The 6,877-nt window shown below is 42.1% G+C and overlaps 1 protein-coding gene across 1 annotated transcript in view; it reads left to right on the top strand.

Annotated features, from left to right (window-relative positions):
• Positions 1 to 6,877, top strand: part of LOC116393707 (glutamate receptor-interacting protein 2-like) — a 244,088-nt gene that overhangs the window by 89,188 nt on the left and 148,023 nt on the right. The gene's annotated exons all lie outside the window — the stretch shown is intronic.

Genomic DNA, 6,877 nt, shown 5'->3' with positions numbered 1-6,877 from the left:
TGTGTGTGTGCGTGTGTGTGTGTGTGTGTGTGTGCGTGTGTGTGTATGTGCGTGTGTGTGTGTGTGTGTGTGTGTATGTGCGTGTGTGTGTGTGTGTGTGTGTGTGTGTGTGTGCGTGCAACACAGAAGAATGAAGAGAGGCCGATGGAGAGAAAGTGTTTGCTCTGCAGTTCACAGCTATAATTTGTCCTCCTCCTGCATGTTCTCTCCCTCCCTTTGCTCTCTTCCTGCTCACTTCACTGTTCCCCTTCCAGCTCGTTTCCTATCGCCACCATATCTCTTTCTGCCTCTGTTCCTCCAAACTATACTGGAATGTGTGTCTGTGACTAATCGTCTCATTTTGTCTAGTAATGCAGTGCAGAGGTAGACTTCTGTACAAGTCACCTCGGCTGTGACTTCACTCATTAACACTACAAAATGCTCTTTTACAGCCAAGTGTAGAGGCGCTGCTTGAGTCTCTCTGCAGAATGCTCTTCCTTTAGTATTCCAATGTAGAATCGGTGTGAAACAACTGAGCAATGTCTTTGAACTAATGAGCTCCTTCTGAACTGTGGAGAGCTAACAGGAGAGCTAAACTGTAACAGTTGTAAAGCGCACCTGAGCTGCTCCAGAACATATTGATGACGTTAGCTTCTAGTTAGCTTAGCTAATACATACAATAAAAAGTTGCTAGATTTAGTTGCCACTCATGTGATTAAATGTTGACGCTTAACTTATAGTTTCACGTGGGATGCGAACAGTATAAATGTGCCGACCTGTCTGAATAAACTGTCACGTTCACAAAGCCACTGCCAAGACGTTGGCCGTATGTAGGCCACGTTGTTTGACATTAATTAGTTCCGCAGATTTTCCTTTTTGCGTCACGTCTAAATCGTCCTCAGGAAACGTCAAGCTCACTTTATCCAAGGTGTCTCGCACCACGCTCTCCTGTCATCACGTCACTGTAGTTTGCATTACATTATAATTTAGCATTTAGAGTACAATCCTACTCGTTGGAGTTAGATCGTAGCTTGACAAGTCGGCCGAGACTGCGGCAGGAAAACAAAAGCTGAGGAAAGGAGTGGGAGAGAGTGATGGACAAGGAAGTGAAGAGGCAATCATTTAGAAACAATAAAGCCTTATGAGGAAAAGGAGGCCTTTTGTTAGTCCTTATGTAATTGTTTCTGCTTGAGATTTAGAAAAACAACTGAGAATGTTACAATTCAAATTCGTTTTGGCACTTTGATTTATAGAAAACCCTTTGTCAAAGTAAAAGAACCTTTCTTAGGAAACCTTGATTCATTGTGGACCAGGATCGCCTGGGGATTTGTTAAACTCATAACTGTGATTGCTCAGAGAAAACAAAGGAAAGTTCCCACATAAAATCAATCTCTGCAATAAAGAGGTGGGTAAAGAAGAATCTTACATTTTTTTCTGCGGGTGTTTTAATAGGAATGTTGATCTTTCAGATCAATCTGAGGACAAGTGTGTCATGCAGTGTGGAACTTACTCTGGTCTTTGTCATGAGCTGGTCTCGGTTTAGGTGGCCTTGACGACAACACTGGCGGTATTGATCCTATATCTAAATGCACCCGCCTCCGTTTAGGCTAAATTGAGAGTCTCCATATTTAGACGTTTTAACGTGCAAACTCTGCATGATCATCTTTTGGCTGCCCGCTGATATCTTTGCAGATATGATGACAAAATTGACATCATTCTGACCCTCTTGGCTACAATGGTTTGAGCTTTGAGTGTACGGCACCAAATTACAAGCCGAGGAGAACTTGGTAATGTCACATGACTCAAAATGACCCCTTCAGTTGGAGTAAACTGTTGTCATGAGATTACACATGTTGGCAGTAGAGGGAGAGTTACTATCTGCTCCAATGTTAAGGCCTTTACACACCGGGGATGTGACAAATAAACAACATTAAAAAAGGTAAACTTTGGCCTGTGAATATTATATATCCAGGGCTCTTATTTTGAAAGGTCAAAACTGAAGGTGTGGATCTGGTCTGCGCCGCCTTCGTCAAGGTTGAAAGGAGTGATACAGTCAGACCACGGAGCCTCCGTGTTGTTTCATGAATGAAGGTTCAACTCGATGTGTTCTGCACAACGTGACTGGTTGAAACGTTACTTTTTCAAGTGCAAAAGCTCAGAAAAATGGCCCTTGTTCTGGAAAGAAACATGTTGCTTTTTGGCCAAGTGATAATCCCTTTTTGTGTGAAAGTATTCGTGACAAAAACAACAGTTTGAAAAAATATATTGACATGCGAATTAATCGCACAAAAACAAAGCCCCCGGTGTGTAAAGAATTGTTCTCACTTGGCCAGATGAGCTGTCACTGTGTGAAACCATCCAGTCAGTCAATCCACCATCCAGGAAGCAAGGAATGGAAAAGTTTGAGTGAATTTAGAGCAAAGTCCAACCCCCCCCCGAAAATAAAATGGGTCATGAGCCTGTTTCTTGTGGTTTGCCAACATGACACAAGGCTGTTTTGATGAGCCTGGCTCCCTGGGTGTTGCACCAAATGCAAAGTGAATATGCAATCAGAGATATGAGGAGTTACCATTCTAAGTTATTCAGAAGGTGCCCCATTGACATCGGCTGAATTCCACAAAAATCACTTGTGACTGCCTTTTTAAAAAACGTTTCGTCACAGAGAAGTTTGCAAACACCAGGAACCCAAACACATAAAGCAATATTCTGTGTTAAAAAAAATACTTTTATTATCTTAGATTTGGGACCTGGCACAATTCCAGACACAAAGTGTGTTTAAGGACTGCAGCCTTGAATAATCATCTCTTGAGTTTTGTGTAAACTTTAACAAATAGATTTTTAATACTTTTGCTTTACTTCAGTTGTTTAATGTGCGTCTGTGTTCCAAACGCGGCGTTCCTGACGTTCATAAATCTCTACATCAAAGGATACGTCTCTGCATCTGTGTAAAGTGTGTGTGTGTGTGTGTGTGTGCGTGTGTGTGTGTGCGCGTGTGGGAGGCATGAACTGGAATGATCATAAACGCTCTATTTGTACAATTAGGAGGAAATGGTGGAAAAAACAAAGATTAATGACTTATTTGGGCTTCACACAAACCATGAAATGAAATGAAAAACCAACTCATTATAATGTTGCTTTTCATGTTCGACTTTCTGAAGGAAAATATGAAAAAATGTTCAAATGATTCAGACACATTTTTACTCTTCTTTTCCTCTTTTGAAAAAATCTATTGGTTGTTGTTGACATTTATTTGTATGTTAATATTTACACAACAGCAAACACCTTATTGTAGCTGTAATATGTATCCATAGATGTGGTGGCAGCAGTAAGTGCTGCATGCAGACGGTGCAAAGCACAACAGAATCCATTGATGCTTAAATACACACATCATGAGGTGAGAATGAGCTGTAACTTAGCTGCTCCTTCAGTTTACCTCTTTACAATAGTTTCCAATGGAAGTTTCCACGGTCGGAATATAGAACTCACTTGAATGCAACACTAGATCTATGAGTCCATTCACAGCTCTCTCTGGTTGTGTGTGCGTGTGTGTGTGTGTGTGTGTGTGTGTGCACAGGTTTAAGTCATTTGAAGTTGAATTGCTGTGATTAATTCACACGCCCACTTTGTGAGACTGTTTCATAATCAGTTCATGTAGAGTACACACCCTCTGTATGTATCTTATGAAACTTTCAACACCCTCCTGGCATCAGAACATCGTCTCTTTAAAACCCTGTGAGTGAATTAATGAAAGAAAGCCAAGTTTGTGGAACCTATGTGTTTGTGCTCATGTGTGTGTGTTTGTGCTCATGTGTGTGTGTTTGTGCTCATGTGTGTGTGTTTGTGGTCATGTGTGTGTGTTTGTGGTCATGTGTGTGTGCGTGTGTGTGTGTGTGTGTGTGTGTGTGTGCGTGTGTGTGTGAGCAGTGGGTGGGTGGGTGGGTGCTTTTTTGTACGTTTCTCTCCTTATGAGGATCCACTAAAATAGATGAATGAGAAAAATAATCTCAAAAGGAATAGATAAGTCATCTTTATTTTAGGTTGAAAGTCAGTCTTTCTGTACCTTTCTGCCTGTTACAGAACCGTACATGTACATTTGATCAGCCATTAGATATGGGTAAGTATAACACCGACGCATAAAGAGAGCAATCACAATCCAAATATACTAATACAGTCTGGCACATTCTTTAGCCAGAATTCAATTTAATCTTATCTTGAGCTTTTATGGAATGAGCCAAATGATAAAGCTAAACAGTAGGAGTTGAACTCATCATTGTACATCAGTACCAGTAACTAGTAGTGTAAGGGAGGCAATGCCAACCACAGTAACACAGCGCCTTTGGTAGGTGTGCTTGCTTTCATGGAGGTTCAACATCAACTGACGTCAACATTTTTGATGTCAGTTGATGTGCAGCTGATGGAGCATAAAGTACGAGATAGTCCAAGCAGGGCGTAAGGGAGGGTTGGTGCCTCGTGTGAAACAAAAATTCAACGTCGACATTTTGTGACATCAGCGGTTAAGTGTCGCGAGTCGCTCGTCACGGGACTCTAGTCATTCGCTGGTCACGCGTGTCATTAGTCCGCCAGGAAGACGTTAACCACACTCCTTTCCTTAAATCTAACAAAGTGGTTTTGTGTTAAACCTAAAAGTTCTTGTAGAGAAATTTATTTTGAAATGTCACTACTCATGTTTTGAGCCTGGATCCCTCTGCTAGGTGAAGTTACATTTTCTCTCAATGCTCTGCAGCAGTCAGGGAGAAACAACCGGTTTTAGGTCTTGGAATCCGCTGACAAAGCCGAATGCTGAATTGAGTCTATTTCTGTCTCTCTGACTCCTGCAGAGTCTATAATACTTTGAAAGTTGTGATACTGTGAGCTGAGGACGGTCCTCCAGTGCTGCTCCGGATGTCTGCCAGTCTGTAGCTGACCTCCTTTTCAAACTTTGAGTTCAGTTGCTCTCAAACTCTTCTCAGGGGATCGTTGAGGTTGGCTTGTCTGGAGAGATGGACATCAAGCAAGTGCTGACTGGGAAACTAAAACCAAACAGACCAAAACAACACACTAATGTTCAAGTTGTTGTTAAGTTATGCCTTGTTCTCATCATATGGGTGTTAATTGAATGATCTTTTTTAAACTTTGTAATATCTTTACAATAAGCAAACTAATGGATGCCTCACATTAGCCAATGTTTGTTGTTTAAGGTTAATCAATCCCAAATGTAATGGATTTTCACCCTCTCACAACTAAAGGCCTTTTCACACGGTCGGTTTGACGAATAAACGGGTCAATTAATTTAACAGAAATTAACAGATGCCCAGACACCAACCTCCGGTTCTCCCGAGTGAAGTCGATGCGGAAGTGTCCATTCTCTCTACTGACCAGCAGGGGGCGACTCCTAAGGTTGCAAAAAGAAGTCCGATTGTATAGAAGTCTATGAGAAAATGACTGTACTTCTCTCTTGATTTATTACCTCCATGTTGGAGGTTCATGCTGGTCCTGCTCATCTCGTTCACCTCAATGGTTCCCAACATGGGATTTGTGTGTTAAGATGATTCTGGGGTTAGGCTATAATGTAAAAACAATACGCTGGATGAAATAATGATCTTAAAATGAACTTTGTGCTTTTCTTGTGAAGTACTGAATAGTTTAATGTCTTCAGGCCTCTAAACACTCTTCAAAGGAAAATCAATCTTTGATTTATGGACTTGCATTTGGTGACAAGGAGTCACACGTAGATGAGGCTTCGTATTTGGGGTTATAAGGAAAAAAGGTCAGAATAGTGGAGCCGCACAGACATGTCAGGCTCGCACAGTCATCCCCACCCTCCCCTGGTTCTATAATCTCCAAATACAATAACTTTTTATTATGCACATTGTCACCCCATATGAGGGTTATTTTCTTTCCCGACCTCGTGTCGATATGAAATGCCACTTCAGAAAATACATTAGCTTGACGCCCTTTGATTAACATTAAATAAACCCACGGATGATAATGTCCTCTAAAGTGCTGCTCCTTCAGAAGCAGCTGCCTCCAGACAGACGCTCAGAAGAACCTCAATAATCTTCACGGCGCCACTTTTAATTTCCTCCCTGCAATCAATTCTGTCAGGTGTCACACTCTCCAAAGAGGGAAAACTTCATTGCAGGATCATACCGTCTGTATGGATCGTCTCGGGTCAGTGATTAAAAAGCGTGTCCTAAACCCCCCCCACCCCTCCATCCGCCCGAGTTTTCATTATAGCTACCTGGGGTTCACACCCTCAGCTCTGCACCGTGTGTGTGTGTGTGTGTGTGTGTGTGTGTGTGATTGAGCAAGCGGAAAAGGCTGAGTGTGTATAACAGAGGGTACATTTTGTGTGTGAGAGAGAGCTAAGCAGAAGTGTCCGCGGTGTGTATTATCCTGCCTACCTGTTTAAACAGTGTGTGTGTGTGTGTGTGTGTGTGTGTGTGTGTGTGTCTATGTGTGTGAGAGAGAGACACCTCATCTCCAGAAGAGACGACAAGCTTATTATGTAGAGGCACGAAATAGAGATTAAAGAGCAGATGAGAACATGCATAGGGATGGAGGGACAGAAGAGGGAGAGGTGGGGAAAAGATGGACAGAGAGAAGGAGGACTGTGTTAGGGGGAAGGGAACAGGTGGAGTAGGAAGGATGGAGGGAAGAAGGAAAAAGGGAAGCAATGAAGGAAGGCAGGAAGTAGATTGTCTCCTTCCAAAACAGCAACCACAGCTAACTCAAAACTAAATCAAACTGTGTGAAACTGACAGAATGAAAAAAGTGCTCGTGAGAGAGAGTTAATGGAGCGCAGCACTGCAGAGAGACAAAAAAAAGCCCCACGCTAAGTCTTTTGAAAAAATATTGCTTTATTTTTTTCTCCCCTCGTTTTCTCTGGAAGCTGAGA

The sequence above is a fragment of the Anarrhichthys ocellatus genome, unplaced genomic scaffold (assembly GCF_004355925.1).
Source record: "Anarrhichthys ocellatus isolate YVR2014 unplaced genomic scaffold, GSC_Weel_1.0 scaffold1, whole genome shotgun sequence".
Taxonomy (NCBI): domain Eukaryota; kingdom Metazoa; phylum Chordata; class Actinopteri; order Perciformes; family Anarhichadidae; genus Anarrhichthys; species Anarrhichthys ocellatus.
Note: the sequence above shows the minus strand (reverse complement) of the source record. Positions and strands in the feature narration are given on the sequence as shown.